General features: G+C 34.4%; 1 pseudogene across 1 annotated transcript in view; it reads right to left on the bottom strand.

Moving 5' to 3' along the window:
- Positions 1-16,685: 16,685 nt before the first annotated feature.
- LOC308494319 (annexin A1-like) overlaps positions 16,686-18,554 on the bottom strand; it is a 46,343-nt pseudogene continuing 44,474 nt past the window's right edge. The window contains exon 2 of the transcript in view: positions 16,686-18,408. The product of the transcript in view is annotated as an annexin A1-like (transcript). The remainder of the gene's footprint in view (positions 18,409-18,554) is intronic.

Consider the following 18,554-nt stretch of genomic DNA (forward strand, 5'->3'; position numbering starts at 1 on the left):
TAGTTATTAACCAAGACTTTACACTTATGGTTAGAACATAATTTCAGATATTTTTGTGTAGTAACAATGATTCTTTAGGTATTTTATGTAGTCTTTTCTGGAATCATTGTTTGTTTCTCTAAATACATAGGCTCAGATTTTCAATGTAATATTAATGTCGCATGTGCATAGAAATGTTCTCATTTACCTGTCTTTGCTGTTCTTATTCTAGTACTTTAAAATCAGTTTGCAGCTGAGCCATGCGTTCCTCTCATCGTGAGAGATGGGGCTTATAGCTCACATATAGTGGAGGCATAATAGCTAAACAGTTTTTATTTTCGCCTAGAGGATCATAGATCTGCCCCCCTGGGATTTATGTCATCATTTCAAACCCCAAGCTAAGAAAAATGTGTATTGTTAGACTTGCTTTACCATTCTTTCAAATGAAAGTTTAATCAACTTGACATTTACAGTAATGAATGTCTCTGTGACAGCATTTATGGAGCATACAGCAATTTCTATCCAAAAGTAAATATGAAAATGTGGCATAAAGTAGAGCGGTTGAGTGTCAAATCAAGATACAGTACAAGTCTGAAAACAGTCTTCAAGTACTGAAATATAACTGAAGCCACCTCATGCTTTATAGCCCATGCTTTTTCCTTCATAGTGGTTATAGGTTTTATGAGGAGACAAAAGGATTCTTTCATCAAGTTTTTGGAAACACCTGGGTCAAACACAGAAAAAAAAAAGTTCAGAACTTAGAACTTTTAGTATACTAACACGCTATTTGAATTTCCAAAAGAGATATATTATGCAGCTTTTCAGAAATTTTGTGATCATAAAAATTTATTTTTTCATGAGATATCTTTTGGGACAAGTGTTCTATGGAAGATATTTTAGCGTCCAAGAACTTTGCTCAGCCTGAGGTCATCTAACTTATCGTTTTCACAATGAAAATTGTTTTCGTCCCCTTTCTCTTTATTTTTCTCAGAGCTTCTGGAAGTTTCTTTAAAATTTCATTTTAAAAAGCCTCCATTCAGAAATTAGTAGTCAAAATCCAAGTAAAGTCCTATTTTACATACTTTTCATGTATTAATATAGCAACATAATTACACTAAATGGATTCATGTGATTTTGGTTATACTACAGTTAGGAGATGTAGTTTATCATTAAACATATTGTTATAGTTTATTAAACTCAAATTATTAAATTTGAGCTGTATGATTACAATTACATGAGGTAGTTAGTCAAACTCATAGAGACAGAAAATAGAATGATGGTGGCCAGGGGCGGGGGGATAAGAGAGAGAAAGTCGTTAGAATTTCAGTTTTGCAAGATGACAAAGTTCTGGAGATTGTTTGCACACCAATGTGAATATACTTAACTCTACTGAACTGTACACTTAAAAATGGTTAAGGTGGTGAATTTTATATGTATTTTACTGCATTTTTTAAGAATCATGTGATTTTCAATATAGTACTGTATTAAAATCTCACCAAATGTGAAAACAAAAAAATATAATTGAATATTTAAATTTATTTATCTCTCTTTATGAAAAAAGAAAACTGGTAGAGAAAAAAAAATCTAGTTCACTGGAATGGAAATCTAAAGATGTCTAAATAGTCTCCTAATCAAAGGAGCAACTAACAGCAAATATTTGATGTACTGGTGAGACTTTTCAAAATTGTATGAATCTTAAAATAAAAGGTACTTTAAAATTTCAAATTAGATTATTTGCCTATACATATACAAGTTCTTACTGATCACATTTTGAATCTATAGTGATTGTATATTTCTAAATTAACATATTAAAGAAATTTACCCATAAACTTTAACTTTTGGTGCTCCAAACTGCAAAAATTATCCAAAATTGATTGGTGCCCCAAAAATTATCATTCCTATGATAATTTCCTATAAATTTCTGGCTAGACTCATAGAAATATTTGTGATCTTTTAGGAAGAGGATATGCGCTGCAATGGAGAAAATCGGCCTTCTTTCTTCCCTAGCTGTGTTCTAGAGCCCATTTGGCTTTTTTATTCCATACATATATAATAGTACTTATTAAAAGCACAATTCCTTCAGGAATTTGAGGGTGTGTATAAAGATACATTTCTCACAAAGTACTTAACAATCATGTATAGCAAAATGAGAAAAACAAGATATATATAGCAGCACAAAACACCTTCTCACATCTAGAGTGTCCGCTCACCTTTATGCAACACTGGGCAGGTGCACCCGGGAAATAGATGGGGAGCTTGCAATTAATAAATGATAACTGAAACATTAATATTCCCTGTCACACAACCAAATCTATCCTGTATGAAATAAGACTATACTCATTGTGCACAAATGGAGTAGGAAATGCTCTCAGTGAGGTGGTAATAGAAGAGGGAGTTGTAGGAATTCTAGGGGAGTGAAAATGCAGACGTACTTGCCCTTTGTCTTTCTTTGAGCCCCAGAATAGAGTTTTAGGAGCTATTTGTGTGATTAAGGGAGGAAGCCTGGGAAACTGTTACAGGATCAGCATTTCAGAAACAAGGTGAAGACTCAGAGGCAGATGACTAAAGAAGATGAGCCTAGGACAACAGAAAGGCCCAATTTAAGAGAACTGAAATCATCCCTGAAAAGAACAAAAATGTATTTTTTCATGATCAGAATGAAAATGTCTCTCAGGAGTTCAAAAGTAATTATAAACTTTCATAGTTCTTAAAATGATAGATGATCAATGTCTAGGTTTCAACTAATTCACTTTCTCATGTGAACTTGGGGGACATGGAGACTCAGGCTAGTGGGGAGTTTGCCTGGGTACGTCCATAGGGAAAGGGAACGTGCTGAGTTCCCACCTATTATCTCACCCCTGACTCTTCAGGACATCTACCTAGAGAAAAAGTCCCATATGGATGAGAACTGTACCTGTGAAGAAGGGGAGTAAGAGTAATGACGTCAGCTCTATGCTCCCCAATTTTTAGAAATGCAGACGATAGTATACAGAGACTTCATCAGGGAGTCCCAGAAGAAGGCAGAGAAAGGTCACCAACCCCATTTGCAGGCTAGGATAGGACAAGAATAATTATTATGTGAGCTTTGGGGGATTTTTTAAAGCTTTCAACACTCCAATGTCCATTGCCCCCCCTCTGTTTCATATTTAGTAGCAAAACCCCCAATACAAAATACGGTATGTGATCTTCTAATTCTGGGTCAAAGAAAAGCCAGAAAGCTAAGGAGATTGTATCCTAATTAATTATATGGCCTTGAGAGTGTGAGCAGTTAGAGGAAAGGGAGAGATTCAAACCCATCTCTGAGATCTAGGATTAATGAGAGGCTCTGGAAAAGCCTACATGGGATAGAGCAGTGGGGCCAGGAGTTTTATCCAAGAGAGACCCTATATAAGCTCTGACTGTCAAAATGACTTATTCTAACTTACATATTTTTCCAGCTGGACTGCAAAAATAAGACTAACTGAATCATTTCTATTAGATATCCAGATGTTACCGTATAACTTGATAAGCTAAACTATAAGATGAAAAAGAAAATCATATTTTAAATCTCCAGAGTAAGGCAAAAACAGGAAATCCTAAGTCTAGTTACCAAATCATTTGCACTTTTTTCTGTAACAGTGAATCATCTGAATTAAGAGTTGTGTCAGAAGAAAAATTTAAAAATATACCCTATTTAATTCTAGAAAACATCATAAAATGTATCCTATTAACTCACATTCACAGAGCACAGCCTGCATTCTTTTCTGCCAGGCAGCCTTGTTTTCATATCAATAGTAACAGAAGGTTAAATCTCATCATTCTTTTCTTCTATTTATACAGTTAAACTTTGTTCTGCTTCATGGCTTCCTGCTGAGTCATCTCTTTTATATTAGTTGCCACACTGTGTTGTTTAAAGGGTCTGCCTCCACGGACAGTTCCAGAACACATCATGCTCCTTCTTGCTACAAGATCAGGACATTTTCTACACCAACTCCCAAATCCCTGGGAGTGGCTCTCAAACCTTTCCATGCACAAAAGTCACTGAGGGGATCTTCTGAAAAAACTAACTCCCCGTTTTACATTTTAAACCTTGTTTGCCCAATCATTCGATTGCAGATGATCCTTGAATCCTACTCTGACAAACTGCTTTATTTTTCTCTTTCCCGCCTCCCTGACATTTCCAACCCATACTGATTTCCTCCTCAGACTCTAGAGTGGTATACTGACCTTTGATTTAACCCTGAATAATTTATCTTCCTGTATTGTTTATTTCATGTGGTTATATCTCACATGATTAAACACTCCTAGGAGGAATCCATGTCTTAAATGATAGTATAGTAATGTATAATAAATGTTAAATACTATTGGCATGGAATATCCAGAGAGCCTTTCGTGGCAACAGGATAGAGTTATTTTTCACCTTGAAAATGACTGGAGAACAAGGCCCTGGGAGGAAGCAAAGGCATTAAATGAAGGAAGCATTGGCCCATGGGCATTGTTGCAACCTCCGTCCTCCTTGGTGCTGCTACAGACATGGAAACATGGAGGCAATGCACAAGCAGTGTGGGGCCACACGGCACCAGGTGCCCCAGGACTGGCTCTGCCCTCCCTTGCTATGTTTCTTGGGTGTGTTCTTTTTCTAGATTTTTGCATACCCAACTAGAAAAGTTTTATCACATGATCTCTAAAACCCCTTCTGATGCTCCAGAGTCTGGGAATTTACCCATATCTGGGAACAGTACCAGAAAGATTGGTGTTACACGAAGGAAGTCCAGATGCCCTCGATAAACCCATAGTGAGTTGAAATTGAATTTAATACACTCAACACTTGGCCTTAGCTGACCTTAAATATGCTCAGAACATGGACATTAGCCTACCATTGGGCAAAATCATCTTGCTGCTACTGCCCAGCATCATGAGAGAATATTATACCACAAATTGATGTCCTGGGAAAAGATCAAAATTCAAAGTATGGTTTCTACTGAACACACTGCTTTTGCATTGCTTTTGACCCTCATAAAGTAAAAAAAATAATAATAAAAATAAAAATAAATAAAATAAATAAAAATTGCAAGTCAAACCATCAGAAGTCAGGGACCATCTGTATTTTCTGACTCTGAAGGTTGTCTCTACCTTTGCTCTCGGTTTTCTTTTCCTAATTTCACATCATTTCCTCATTGAAAAAGTCTTCTTGTACAGTTTCTTCACTGATCTGAATCCCTTATAAATTAGAGGTAATTACATTCGATATTGTATGTAATTATTCTGAGAATTTTTAGCACACTGATATTCCTTTCTGCCACTTCTGAGGTGTTTTCTTTGAAGATTTTGCATCTGAGAATCTTCCTGAGATCTCTTGTTTTATTATCCTGTCTTTTTTTTATTGCCAATATTATCTATAAAACCTTTTGCACTTTATCTCAATTTATTTTCCTTTTCCATTACTTTATAATGTGCGTTTCAAAATATAAGCACATCATACAAATCCCCACGCTCCTTCCAGACCTAAAAGAATGTGTATCATTTATAACAAAGGTTTTTGTAAGTTAATTCTTATTAGTAGCTAGTTGAGATATAGCTATCACTTCTTAAGTATCTTTAGTTTCACAAAAGAAATAATAGGCAAGATTGCTTTTCAAATTTTCCTTATAATTTGAATTTCTACTACAAGTATTTATAATTGTATCTCTTTTGTAACATAATACATTTGAAATATTTCATTTGCTTAATTTTATTTGATGTCAAATATTATCAGTTTTATTATTACGGTAAAATATCAACAGTTAAAACAATCGGAAAGGAAAACTATTCATCACAATTCCTTCGACTTAGTACAGAAGTTTTCATCCATGCATGTTGGGGACAAGAACATTTCAACAAAATTACATTCACAGTATAATGCCATTTTGTGATTGTTTTTACTTGCTAATATATCATAAACATTGTCTCAGAATCATAATTTTTAACGGTTGCATAATGCTTCATTGAGTTTGGGTGACATACTTCCCTACTATTTGCATATTTATGTTATTTTTTTTTAATTTTGATACTGCTATGATCATCTTCATGCAAATATCTTCTTACTACTTTAAGATTATACTCTTAGGAATAGAATAGCTGAGTTGAAAGATAGGAACAGTTTGGGGATTTCTGATAAAAATTATCATATTGCTTTCCAAAATGGGTTGTATAAATTTACATTCCCACCCTCAGTATAAATGCGCTAGTTAAACACAACCTTACCCTAAGCAGTTATTCGTGTTTTAAAAGACTGATTAAATAAATAAAACTTTATCCTTTTAACCATTTTAAGTGTACAATTCAGTAGTATTAAGTACATTCAAAATATCGTGCAGCCATCACCATTGCCCACTTCCAAAACTTTTTCATCATCCCACACAGAAACTCTGTACCCGTTAGACAAGAATTTCTCTTTCCTCTTTCTCCTCAGCCCCTGATAACTTCTATTCTACTTTCGTCTCTATAAAGCCTATTCTGAGTACCTCATATAAGTGGAATCACATACAACATTTTTCTTTTGTATTTGGCTGTTTTCACTTCCAAAATGTTTTCAATTTTCATCTATGTTGTAGCATGTATCAGAATTCCATTCTTTTGTAAGGTTGAATAATATTTCAGTGTATTTATACACTATATTTTATTTCCATTCATCTGTCAATAGACATTAAGGCTGCTTCCACCTTTTGCTATTGTGAATAATGTTGTTATTAACACTGGTATAGAAGTATTTGAGTCCTTACTTTCAACTCTTTTGGCTATATACTACGGTATGAAATAAAATGACTGGATCATATGGCAAATTTTACTTAATTTTTGAGGGGTATTATTCTTTTAATGATTAAAGAAAGTTTTTTGCTTGCTTTACTTAGTATAAATTTTACTTTTTTAAATAAGATTTAAATATTTTCTTTACCTTTATGTTGCATCTTCTATAAGTTATCAGTTCACATTCCCTGTCCATTTGAGTTTTTTCTCTATGTTTTTCTAATATGAATGCTCCCTATAGTGGACAACTGTTCCTTTTGACTGCTGAGAGTCTTTTCCCTTTTATACCTGGATTTTTAAAATTAAGTTACCTAGAGTTGATTTCTACTGTTTACAATAAGACTTGATAGACTATTTATGTCTATTATATAATCCCTAATCAAATTTTGTGTAAAATGTGTCTCAGTTTATTGACCTCTCATTAATTTTAGTTTTATTATGTTATTTTTTCCACTGTTTAGAAATTTTCCATGTTATAGAATTAAATCTGTAAGTCTTTTAAACGGCTTTTCAATTTCTTCAAAGCTAAGAAATTATCTTTATGCCATCAGTTAATAGTTACTCTCTTCAATTCCTATTTTGATTATATTAAAATTGTTCCAATTTATGCCAAATTTTCCATTATTCCTAAATACGTTCATTTTCCATGTTTCCTAGTAGCAAATGATTTTATATTGATTAATATATTTTTATATCTCTCCAATTCTCCAGGTCTTAGAAAGTGTTTGATTTCAAGATATAATACATACTGTCCACTTATACGGGAATACATTCCAAAGCTCCAAAGGATAATGATGTTCTACAAATACATTTTAGGAAGGAAGGAATTAGTGGAAGCATGTGCATAACTATTTTTGTGTCTCTTCCTAGTCTTATTTCTTCTTTCTAGTGTAGCAAGAATAAGAATGTATAGGAGGCAGGAGAGTGGCTCTGGATTGTCATCTAAGAGGGAAACAAAGTCCTGTGCTGGGAAGATTGCCCAAGTCAGAAGCAAGGACTCCTGGGAGAATGTGGAATGTGAGAGCATCAACTTGGGTGAAGTATTGGAGGCTCACTCTTGGCTTCACACAAAGGAGTCTAACCTGAGAGCTTAAAGCAGAGTTGTAAACACGGTAATAACAATAATGTAAAACTTGCTTATCACATGAAATCTTACACAGAAGCTGAGTATCTATAGCAGGTTACAGTAGAGTTGCTCTGTGGAAACCCAGCACATCTGATCTGTTATCCTGCAGAGTGATCCCTACGATCCCCTTGGGACATGAGGATTCTGCAGGACATGATTTGAAAATGACTAGTTTATAGGAAAAGAGGCATCATACATCATCACAGTTTGTGCTCAGAAGAAAATGGCTGGCAGTACCTTAAATAACACCTCTCTCTGAAGGAGTTTCATTGGAATGGGGATCAAAGAGACCAAGCCTCAGTAGATCATAAATCAGACTGAGTACAAGAACCGGCGGGGGAGGAAGGCATGGCAGGCATAGAACCAATTCAGTTGCTCTAAAATCATGTTTTGTGTCCTGTCACCTACTTCCTGGATGAAGTGCTAGCCAAAGACAATTTATTGAGAGTCATCATTATCACAAGACACTTGATACTTTTCTAGAAACCCTCAGTGTACTATTCACATAAATTAATCCTAATCCTACAAAATAACCGCCCCCCCATATAGCTAAGAATAAATATGCATTTGAAATGATTCCCAAGAAAACACTGGAAGAGGAGAGTAACATTTGAATACAATTATGGCAAATTAGAGGGAAGAATTTAAGATTTTCTTCACATCAATCAAACCAGGTTAACATATTTAAAGGGGAAATGGCAAGTGGTGATTATTTAGTGTCTGAGAGCCTGGCAGAGGGTTTTGTTTTTAGTCTCAGCCAAAGAACTGAATGTTCCATAATGTCACTGACGAACGAAACGTCATCTGGTGGAATTAATGGCTAATAAATTTAGAGCAAGGCGAAAAAACTATTACTTTGTACTACATTTAGCCAACCTGTGAAACCCACTGCTACAGGAGGTTACGGAGTTGAGCACTGCAGTTGGATTTAAAGCAGAATGAATAACTTTATGACTAATAAGTGCCAGTTTCAGCTCTTCATGCTAAGATAAAAGGAAGGGGTAATCAAAACACATATTTGAGAGCACAGGCCAATTGCTGCAGGGATCAGAAGCAGGGACCTTTCCCCTGTAAACACTGATATGAAATCATCTGTACAGAAAACAGGAAGCATCTTTATCCCTCTGCTAGAACCAAGCATTGCCCTCTGCAGAAGCAGGGTTCTATGTGCTGGCCCAAGGGGGCTGCTGTGGAAGTAAGCATGTAAGATGAGTGAGGAGCCTGTATTAGCTTCCACAGCCCTTGAGCTACTTCCAACCAACAAGCAAGCTAGTGTAACTCAAGACTTTTCTCTCGCCTCTCTTAGTTACCTACTCAACCAACCTCAAATATTTTCATACTGGGGGGTCCATCCTGCTGACTAAAATAAAGGTTGGGTCTCCCCCTTCTTCACTAACAAGTACCCTCTTCCTACTAGTCTGTTCTGTGCTCTTATCTTCAACAAATGAAGATTCTCTATTTGTGAGCATCTGTTCACAGTTCCTATGCATTCTCCCATCCTGACAACCTACAAAGGATCCCTGAATACTTTTCCTTTTACACAGGTTTTAAAAATCAAAAGTCAAAAAAATCCAGGTAGGTAATGCAACACTAGATTGGTAATATGTGTAGCACACTAAGTACAGGAATATTTAAATTCCAGAAATAGACTCAACATTCTTTATTTTTACTAAATTAGAATTGCATTGCAAAATTTAAACAGATATGACAATATTTTGGATTATAGATTAAATTCGAAATAAAAAGATTAATTTTTTAAATTTATTGGGGTGACAATTGTTAACGAAATTACATAATTTCAGGTGTACAATTCTGTATTACATCATCTATAAGTCCCATTGTGTGTTCACCACCCAGAGTCAGATCTCCTTCCATCACCATATATTTGATCCCCCTTACCCTCATCTACCATCCCCCACCCCCCTTACTATGGTAACCACTAAACTATTGTCTGTGTCTATGAGTTTTTGTTTCTCATTTGTTTGTCTTGTTCTTTTGTTGTTTTTGGTTTATATACCACATATCAGTGAAATCATAGGGTTCTCTGCTTTTTCTGTCTGACTTATTTCGCTTAGCATTATGCTCTTAAGATCCATCCATGTTGTCACAAAAGTTCCTATACCATCTTTCCTTAACATCGAATAGTATTCCATTGTGTATATATACCACAACTTCTTTATCCATTCATCTATCGAAGGACATTTTGGTTGTTTTTATGTCTTGGCCACCGTAAACAAAGCTGCAATGAACATTGGAGCACACGTGTCTTTATGTATAAATGATTTCAAATTCTTTGGGTAGATACCCAGGAGAGGGATTGCTGGGTCATATGGTAATTCTATTTGTAATTTTTTGAGGAACCTCCACACTGCCTTCCATAATGGCTGCACCAGTCTGCATTCCCACCAACAGCGTATGAAGGTTCCTTTTTCTCCACAACCTCTCTAACACTTGTTACTATTTGTCTTGTTGATGATAGCCATTCTGACTGGGGTGAGGTGATATCTCATTGTGGTTTTTATTTGCATTTCTCTGATGATTAGTGATGTTGAACATTTTTTCATTTGTCTATTTGCCATTTGTAAGTCCTCTTTGGAGAAATGTCTCTTCAGGTCCTCTGCTCATTTTTCAATTGGGTTGTTTGTTTTTCGTTGTTGAGTTTCATGAGTTCCTTGCATATTTTGGATATTAGACCCTTATCGAAGGAACTGTTTGCAAAAATCTTCTCCCATTCAGTCGGTTGCCTCTTCATTTTGTCGATGGTTTCTTTTGCTGTGCAGAAACTTTTAAGTTTCATATAGTGTCATTTGTTTATTTTAGCTTTTACTTCCATTGCCTTTGGAGTCAAATTCATAAAATGCTCTTTGCATCCAAAGTCCATAAGTTTAGTACCTATATTTTCTTCTATGCAGTTTATTAGGTCAGGTTTTATGCATAAAAAGATTAATTTAAAAAATTCTAAATCCAATTCCTCTGGGTTAGAATTAGAAAACTAACATCTTGTCTTTTTTCTGCAGAAGATATATTAGGTCTTGTATTTCTCTTTGAAATGGACAGCCCAGAATTTGGCCTTAAATTCCTTAACTGGGAACAATATTTAGTTTTATTCCATTTCATAATGGAGAACAGATGTACCCAAATGTAGTTACTTCTAAACATCGTTTGGTTTTATATTTACAGTAACTATTCTCAAGACATTTGAAGAAATCTGATTTTCCCACATCATCATATTTAGCTTTCAGCATCATATACTGCTATATAATTTTATTTGAGAAGTTTTCATTCATTCTAATATTCATTCTATTAATTGTAAGAAACAAGGGGAACAACAATTAGTTTATTTTTAAAAAGTTTGAAGTAGAGAACCATGTTTGGAATTGTATCCTCAACTCTGAAATTAGGGAATTTCTATAATTTCCAATTCTGAAAACTGATTTTAAAGTGTGGTATGTTATTCCTTGCAAAAACAAAACAACCCCCCTCACACACACACACACAATTTTCCTAAGGATAAAATAATAAAAATGTATATTTTTAAATTATTTATAAGCTCCTTTATATTTATATTAATAGATAACTACTTTTCATGGTAGCATTACTTTATTTGGCTTCAAAATAGAACTTCATTGAAATTTCTATTGTATGTCTCAGTTCATTAAAATTTTCATCATGCACTGTCTTTCTATGGTTGTTCATAACAATGCCTTAAATTGCATTCTTTTGACAAAGATATACTTTGTGTATTAAACATGTAAGAATAGACTCTAATTCAACAAAGAACTCTGCTCTCTCCTACTTTTCTTGAGTTACATTGCTCTCTCAGTCTCTATCTCATTTTCCACTTTTGCTAGAGACATGGATACACAAACCATTTCTTACCTCCAGAAAAACAACAGCACAAATTATGATGAAAAATGAGAACTGACACTGCCCCTCAGTGTCAGGCTTATAAAATAAGATGTGACTCCAATAAACCAGAAAAAGCATGCCGGTCTAAAGAGGATGGCAACTACACAGCTCCAGCCAATTGTTCTCTAACAGTATTGAGACCCATTGTTACCAAAACATCTGGATATTTCCAGAAAGGCCCGATGCCTAGATTTTTGTCTCAAGTTTTAAATGTAGCTGACTAATTAAAAAATTTTAAAATATAATGCATACCACTACAGACTTATTAGAAGGACTATAATTCAAAAGATAAACAATAAGTATTGGTGAGGATGTGGGGAAACTGGAACCCTTATAACATTGCTGGGAATACAAAATACAATAGCTACTTTGGAAAACAATATGACAGTTTCTTAAAGAGTTAAACATCAATTTAATATACAACCCACTAATCCTACTCTTAGGATTTTATCCAAGAAAAATGAAACTGTACGTCTACACAAAGGCATTTTTGCAAAATTTATATCAGCATTATTAATAAACAGCCCTAAATTAGAAACAACTCAAATGTCCATCAACTGGTGAATTCATAGACAAAGTGTAGTAGATCTGTGTAATGGACTATTAGTCAAATATAAAAAGGAACTACCTACTAATATACACTATAATTGAAATGCAATACAAATCATTATGCCAAGTTAAAGGAGCCGGATGTATTAAATGTGTAAGAATAGACTTACATGTATATTTCGTCTCCATTTATATGAAATGTCCAGAATTGGAAAATCTACATACAGAAAGCAGATTGGTAATTGCCTAAGGCTTCATAAAGTGGGGGAGCTGGAGGAAAATGGGGAATGACAGACAATAGGGGTGGGGATTTATTTGGGGGATAAGAACATTCTAAAATTGAGGTGGTGATCACTGAACAACTCTGTGAATATACTAAAAACCATTGAATTATACATTTTATACACTTTAAATGGGTGAATAGTATTGTATGTGAATCCTATAACAATAAAGTCTTTTTGGTTTTTGTTTTTTATTTTAAGCAAGAAAATAGGACACAAAGTTTTAGGACGGGAAATAAGAGACGCCAGAAAAGAGTAGGAAGGACAGCAGGAGTGAGACAAGGAAGATGAGCATTGTATAGTGTGGCCTGGTGAGCAAAGGCAAGGTCCTACGGTTGGTGGAGCGAATGGCTGAAGGGTTCACCCTCAGTCTACCCAGAGCTGAATGCTTGATGAATAATGGAAGATAATGCTTGACAGCATCATTAAGGACAAGGAGCAGTGTCAATACCAGTGACTGTCATGGCTAATCAGCACCTCCTGGGTTTTCTGAATGCCTGATAGCATAGAGAGAGAGGGAACACCAACGATTACAGAAATGAAATGTCCCATCATTGATGTGAGTGGGATCTCAGTGTAGACAGAATTTGATTTAGGGGAATACTGCAATAAAGCTGCTTGAACAGGACACTGTGATTATCTCATTGATATTCATTCTCTTCCTCCTACTTTGTGTAGTGGCCATGAGGTTGGTAGAGACTGATCCCCAAGGACAAGTCCTGATTAGTCTCAGTCAGAGTAAAGCCTATCTCTTTTGCCACAGTACAGACGTACCACCCATAAAATGTTCTGCTTTTTGCTGTAATAGTTCTTGAAAAGTTATACAATTTTCAGACAACTCCTTTTTCCTACATGAGGCTTTTCCTTTGTATCCTAAAACACTCTAAACAAACAAGAGAAGTAATAATATAATAAAAGAAATAATGAAATTATTTTAGAAACAAAAATAATGAAAGAAGAAACAAAAGTGAAAAATAATATTTTTGAGATGATGATTTCAGGCAAAGACATGCTCATCAATTTACTCAACACCACATTTTTCTAGTCAGACGATATCATATGGATCTAATCTGAATTGCGTGTAATGTTTAGATAAACACCAAACAATTGACTTTGCTTATGTATGCCAAATGAGAGGGATAAAGGGTTTGCAGCTTCAACAACTCTTTGTTGTGAACATATACTATTTCCATGTGTTTCACAGCATTCTTTTGCTTAGCTTTTACTTTATCCTAAAAGTGGTTTTCTATGATGTAAACTTTTACTTTTAAATATAGTTGGAGTGCAAGATCAAGAGTCCCAAAAAGTTGAACAATTGTTGAAGAAAATAGTGCAGGAAAAAAAAGAATAAACCACCGCTTATTATATCCTATTTTATGTATAAACTTGCATTCTTTACTTTCAAATTATTAGATGTTCAAAAATTATGTAAACTTATTTGCATTGTTCAATTGCTATATAAAATAATTAAGTATCTTGAATTGGGATGAAACGCATCACAATTTTTCTTTTAAAATTAATGTAAATATGTGTTCTATTTAATGACTTTCACTTAGCATCAAGGGTTTCAGGAAGGAATCAGTCATTAAACAAGAGACAAGTGTGTTTCAATGAACTAAGTCAATCAGAGCATTTTATTTCTGTGGCTATAGGTTTTGGTGCAGTGGTTTCCCATTCGGAAAAGTTCAGGATGCTCGATGGTTAGGGAAGGAACTGGCTCTCTCTATCAGAATGTGAATAATGACGTGTGTAACTCTGCATGTAGCTGGCAGCCATTTTGTGACCATGTCAGGGAGACAGATGGATCTGGATTTAAGCTGACATCATGAAAAGCAGAGTGAAGAGAGAAGTAATCTATGACTTTGATGACATAATTTATCTGCTGAATCAAACTAAACGGAAATCACCATATTTATGTAGTTTCTAGTTATGTTTCTTTAATGCAAACTCATCTGGGTTTTCTGTAAATTGTAACAACAGGAAGTGTCATAAATTGGGCTTTCTGTTTCTAGAAGTATGACAGAGTATATATGCAGAGAAATTCCTTCAGGAACAAGAAAAATAATGCAAAGTAAAATGTTTTAAAAAATCTTTCTTAGAACATAGCTGAGCTGAACTAGCCGTTAAGAAATGAAAATAGAGGAGACAAGCAATAAGAAAGTGTGATTCCATGAGGATTAGGTGAGCACTGGAGCTGGCATCATCCCTAAGGATATCTGCCAATTATAATAGCTTCATCTGGGTTTTAATTGGCCATGTGTTTGAGAAACAGAAGCCAAAACCAGGGGCCAGAGCAGAGTGGAAGTTAGGGTCAGAGATGCCTGCAGGAAACCAGGACCACTTAAAGAGCAAAACCCACAGTGGGTAAATAAGAAAACAAATTGACTCACAGAAAGAAACATGCATGTCTCAACCTTTTCTCTGGGCGGAACAGAAATAAAGAAGAAAGCCTCCTTTGAGATTTCTTAAATACAAGTCATATTCACATGGGTTTGCCACTAAAATTTATAATGCCTGAAAAAAACCCAAACTGAAAATTAAGTTTAAACAGATCTGTGGCTGGTAATGCCTCAGGTACTACTGTTGCAGAGAAATGCCCTTTAAATGCAGGCCTCAAAGAATACCTTTGGATAGAAATCCAAAGATCATGAAATCACAACAAAAATGATTAATGCACAAGGAAACAAGCAACTATGAACAAAAGTCATCATAAATAACAACTACAAAAGAATCTGTGCATTAATAAAAATACTACATTTCAAAACTTCTGGAATGTAACCAAAAATCTTGAGGGAAATTTAAAGCCAAAAATACTTTTATTAGAACAAAAGTAAAACTCAAAGTCAATTGCATAAGCATTTATCTTATTTAGGAAAAGAAGAGCAAAATAAACCTAGAAAATGTAGAAGAAATAAAACAATAATAAACAGAAAAGTATGAAGTAAAAAACAAAAATATGAGAGGATTACCAAAACCAAAAGTGGTTCTTAAAAAAAAAAAAAAAAAAAAAAAAAAAAAACTTATGAAATTGACACACCTCAATTGGTTAAAGAAACAAGAGACAGCACAATATATTAGGAATAGAAAAGAGAGCATAACTAAAAAGGCAGCAGAGATCAAAATGATCATGTGGTAGATGAGGCTAAAAGGGATCAAATATATGGTAATGGAAGGAAAACTGACTTTGGGTGGTGAGCACGCAATGTGATATAGATGACGCATTATGGAATTGTACACCTGAAACTTATGTAATGTTACTAACAATTGTCAACCCAATAAACTTTAAAAAAAAGAAAAAAAAGATAATGAAATATAAATAACTTTAATGTCAACACATTTGAAAACAGGTGAAATGAACAAAATACTTTAAAAATTTATCACAATTGACTCAAAATTGTCAAATATTTCAAATATTTTATTTCATTCTGAAATAAAAATCAGAATGGTTATCAGTAGTCCAAAATTTCCCCTCAAAGAAAATAGCAGGATCAAATGACTTCACAGGAGATTTTAACAAAATATTCACAAACAGGTAACTCCAAATGTAAACTCCCAATTTGTTTATAGCATAACAAATTTCTTTTGTTATCAAAAATAAAGAGAGTAAAAGAAGGGGAAAAACAGGCCAATCTTTTAAAGCAAGAGCAAAAAACTTTCTAAAGAAGAAAATGTGCAAATTGAATTCAGCAACGCATAAAAGGGTACTCTATCATCACTGAGTTGCATATATTCTAGGATTACAGTTGATTTAACATTAGAAAAATCTATTAAGTAATGCATCATATTACATAAAAGGAGAAAATGATATAATAATTTCAATAGGTGCAGAATAAGCAGTTGATAACATTTAATAATCATTTTTACCACAAATTCTCAGTGGACAAGGAATTTCTCAGAAAAGGAATTTCTTTAACCTGAACAAGAGGGTGTATAGAAAGAAGAACCATTATAGCAAACATTATCATCAATGGTAAGCCATTATAGTTTTTCCCAATATTTCTGTTCAACATTGGACTAAATATCACAGTTAGTGCAATAAGATTTTTAAAAAGAAAAAGAAAGAAAATCCTTAAGAATTGGAAAGGAGTAAATTGTTACTATTCAGAAATAACATGATGGTGTACAAACTGGAAAACCCAAAAGAATCTACCCAAATTATTATAATTAATCATAGATTTTTTAAGCAAAGTTACTAGTTACAAGATCAATAACCAAAAGTCAGTTAACATTTTTGTATACTAGCGAAAAATAGAAAATAAAAATTTAAGAATATACTATTTATAATAGTTTAAAAATGTTAAAATACCCAGGAAAAGATGCTAACAGAAAGTATGTTGAAAAAAATGTTTGTTTGTTTTTGGTCATTTGGGGTTTATTCCTTAAAACAAAACAAATCAAACAGAAACTTAAGCTGTCATTTAAGTGGGGTTTCAGAAGGGAGTGGAAGTAAATGAAAACTTCTTAAATAGACTATCAACCAATCCTTTTTGTTTTTCCCTGTAAAATTATTTTATTTTCTGTTACATAGACATATTTTTCAGGTAATGTTTCTAGAACAACCTGTATATGGGGTGTTATAGATGGGGTAAATACATTTTTAAAAAACTTATCTTTATTATACAGAGTTGTAATGTAAAAATGATAATATAGGCTTTAGTTTTCAGAAAGCAGTTAACCAGACTAATCCTGAAAAAACTATTTAAGTCTATAATATGAAATGAAAAGATATGATTAAAAAATCTCTTGATCAAAAAGCTTGAGATCAAAGGAATGTTTACTATCCTCCTTTACTTTACTATTACAGAGAGCCACTAGGATTTTTTTTCATAATCTTTAGTTTCATCCAGGATGGCTTGGCAGAGAGAGATACCATACAACTTCTGATGGCATGCTTTGATATCATTCATGTCGATTTCAGAACAGAAAACCATAATTCTAACCAATGTCTTATGACATATCCCAACACTCTTCATGGCCTGATGAAGCTTCTCAGCAAAGAACATTGGTTTGTTTGTGGCACACTTCACAATCCTTGTGAAGCATGTCGACGTCACCTGTCATCTCCAGCTCCAGAACTTTGTTATGTCGTGCTGACTGGACTTGAAGTACTTCTGAAACACTCTGCAAAGATGGGGATAGCTTCTGGTGGTAAGAATGGTATTGAACACACTCACATCTGTTGCTTTTCTCCTTGCCCCTGGCATCTGACTCAAACAAGTCCTCATCTATGCCAAAATCCTCAGATGGGTCATCCTTAACAAGGGAAAGCAAATCCTTCTGGTAATCTTTAGATGTGTCTGAGTTGATGTCTTTTAGCCAGATCTCTCTTCAATTTTTCTCTATAGACTCTGTTAATTTCTCTGTTAGTTCTTGATGCCAAAATTTCATTCAGAGTGTCTTCCTCAGTTCCAAGGTCCTTCATGGCAGTACAGAGTTCATCACCATCCAACTGGGCTGGAGTTTTTAACAGAGCCAAAGCCAGTTCCTCGAGGTGACCTGTAAGGGCTTTCTTCAGAGCTTCATCCAGGGGCTAGCCTTTTTCCTGGAGATATGCTGCTTTGATCTGTTGATGCTGTGCACTGTTTCTCTTAGTTAGAATATCAGTGATGGTTGCTCCATCCACACTTTTAACTGTTATTGCTTTATGCATAGCAGCAATATGCCAGGATGGACTGAAACTAAGATAGGGGCTCATTGCTGACCCGGGACCACCTTTGGAGTCTTTCAGTTTTAATGTATTCCTGCTCTTCATTTTCAATAAACCAGGCCTGCTTGAGGAATTCTGATACAATTGCTACCCTGTTTCCCCGAAAATAAGACCTAACCAGACAATCAGCTCTAATGCATCTTTTGGAGCAAAAATTAATATAAGACCCGGTCTTATTTTACTATAAGACCAGGTATAATATAATATAATATAATATAATATAATATAATATAATATA

This window comes from Rhinolophus hipposideros (assembly GCF_964194185.1).
Source record: "Rhinolophus hipposideros genome assembly, chromosome: 3".
NCBI lineage: Eukaryota > Metazoa > Chordata > Mammalia > Chiroptera > Rhinolophidae > Rhinolophus > Rhinolophus hipposideros.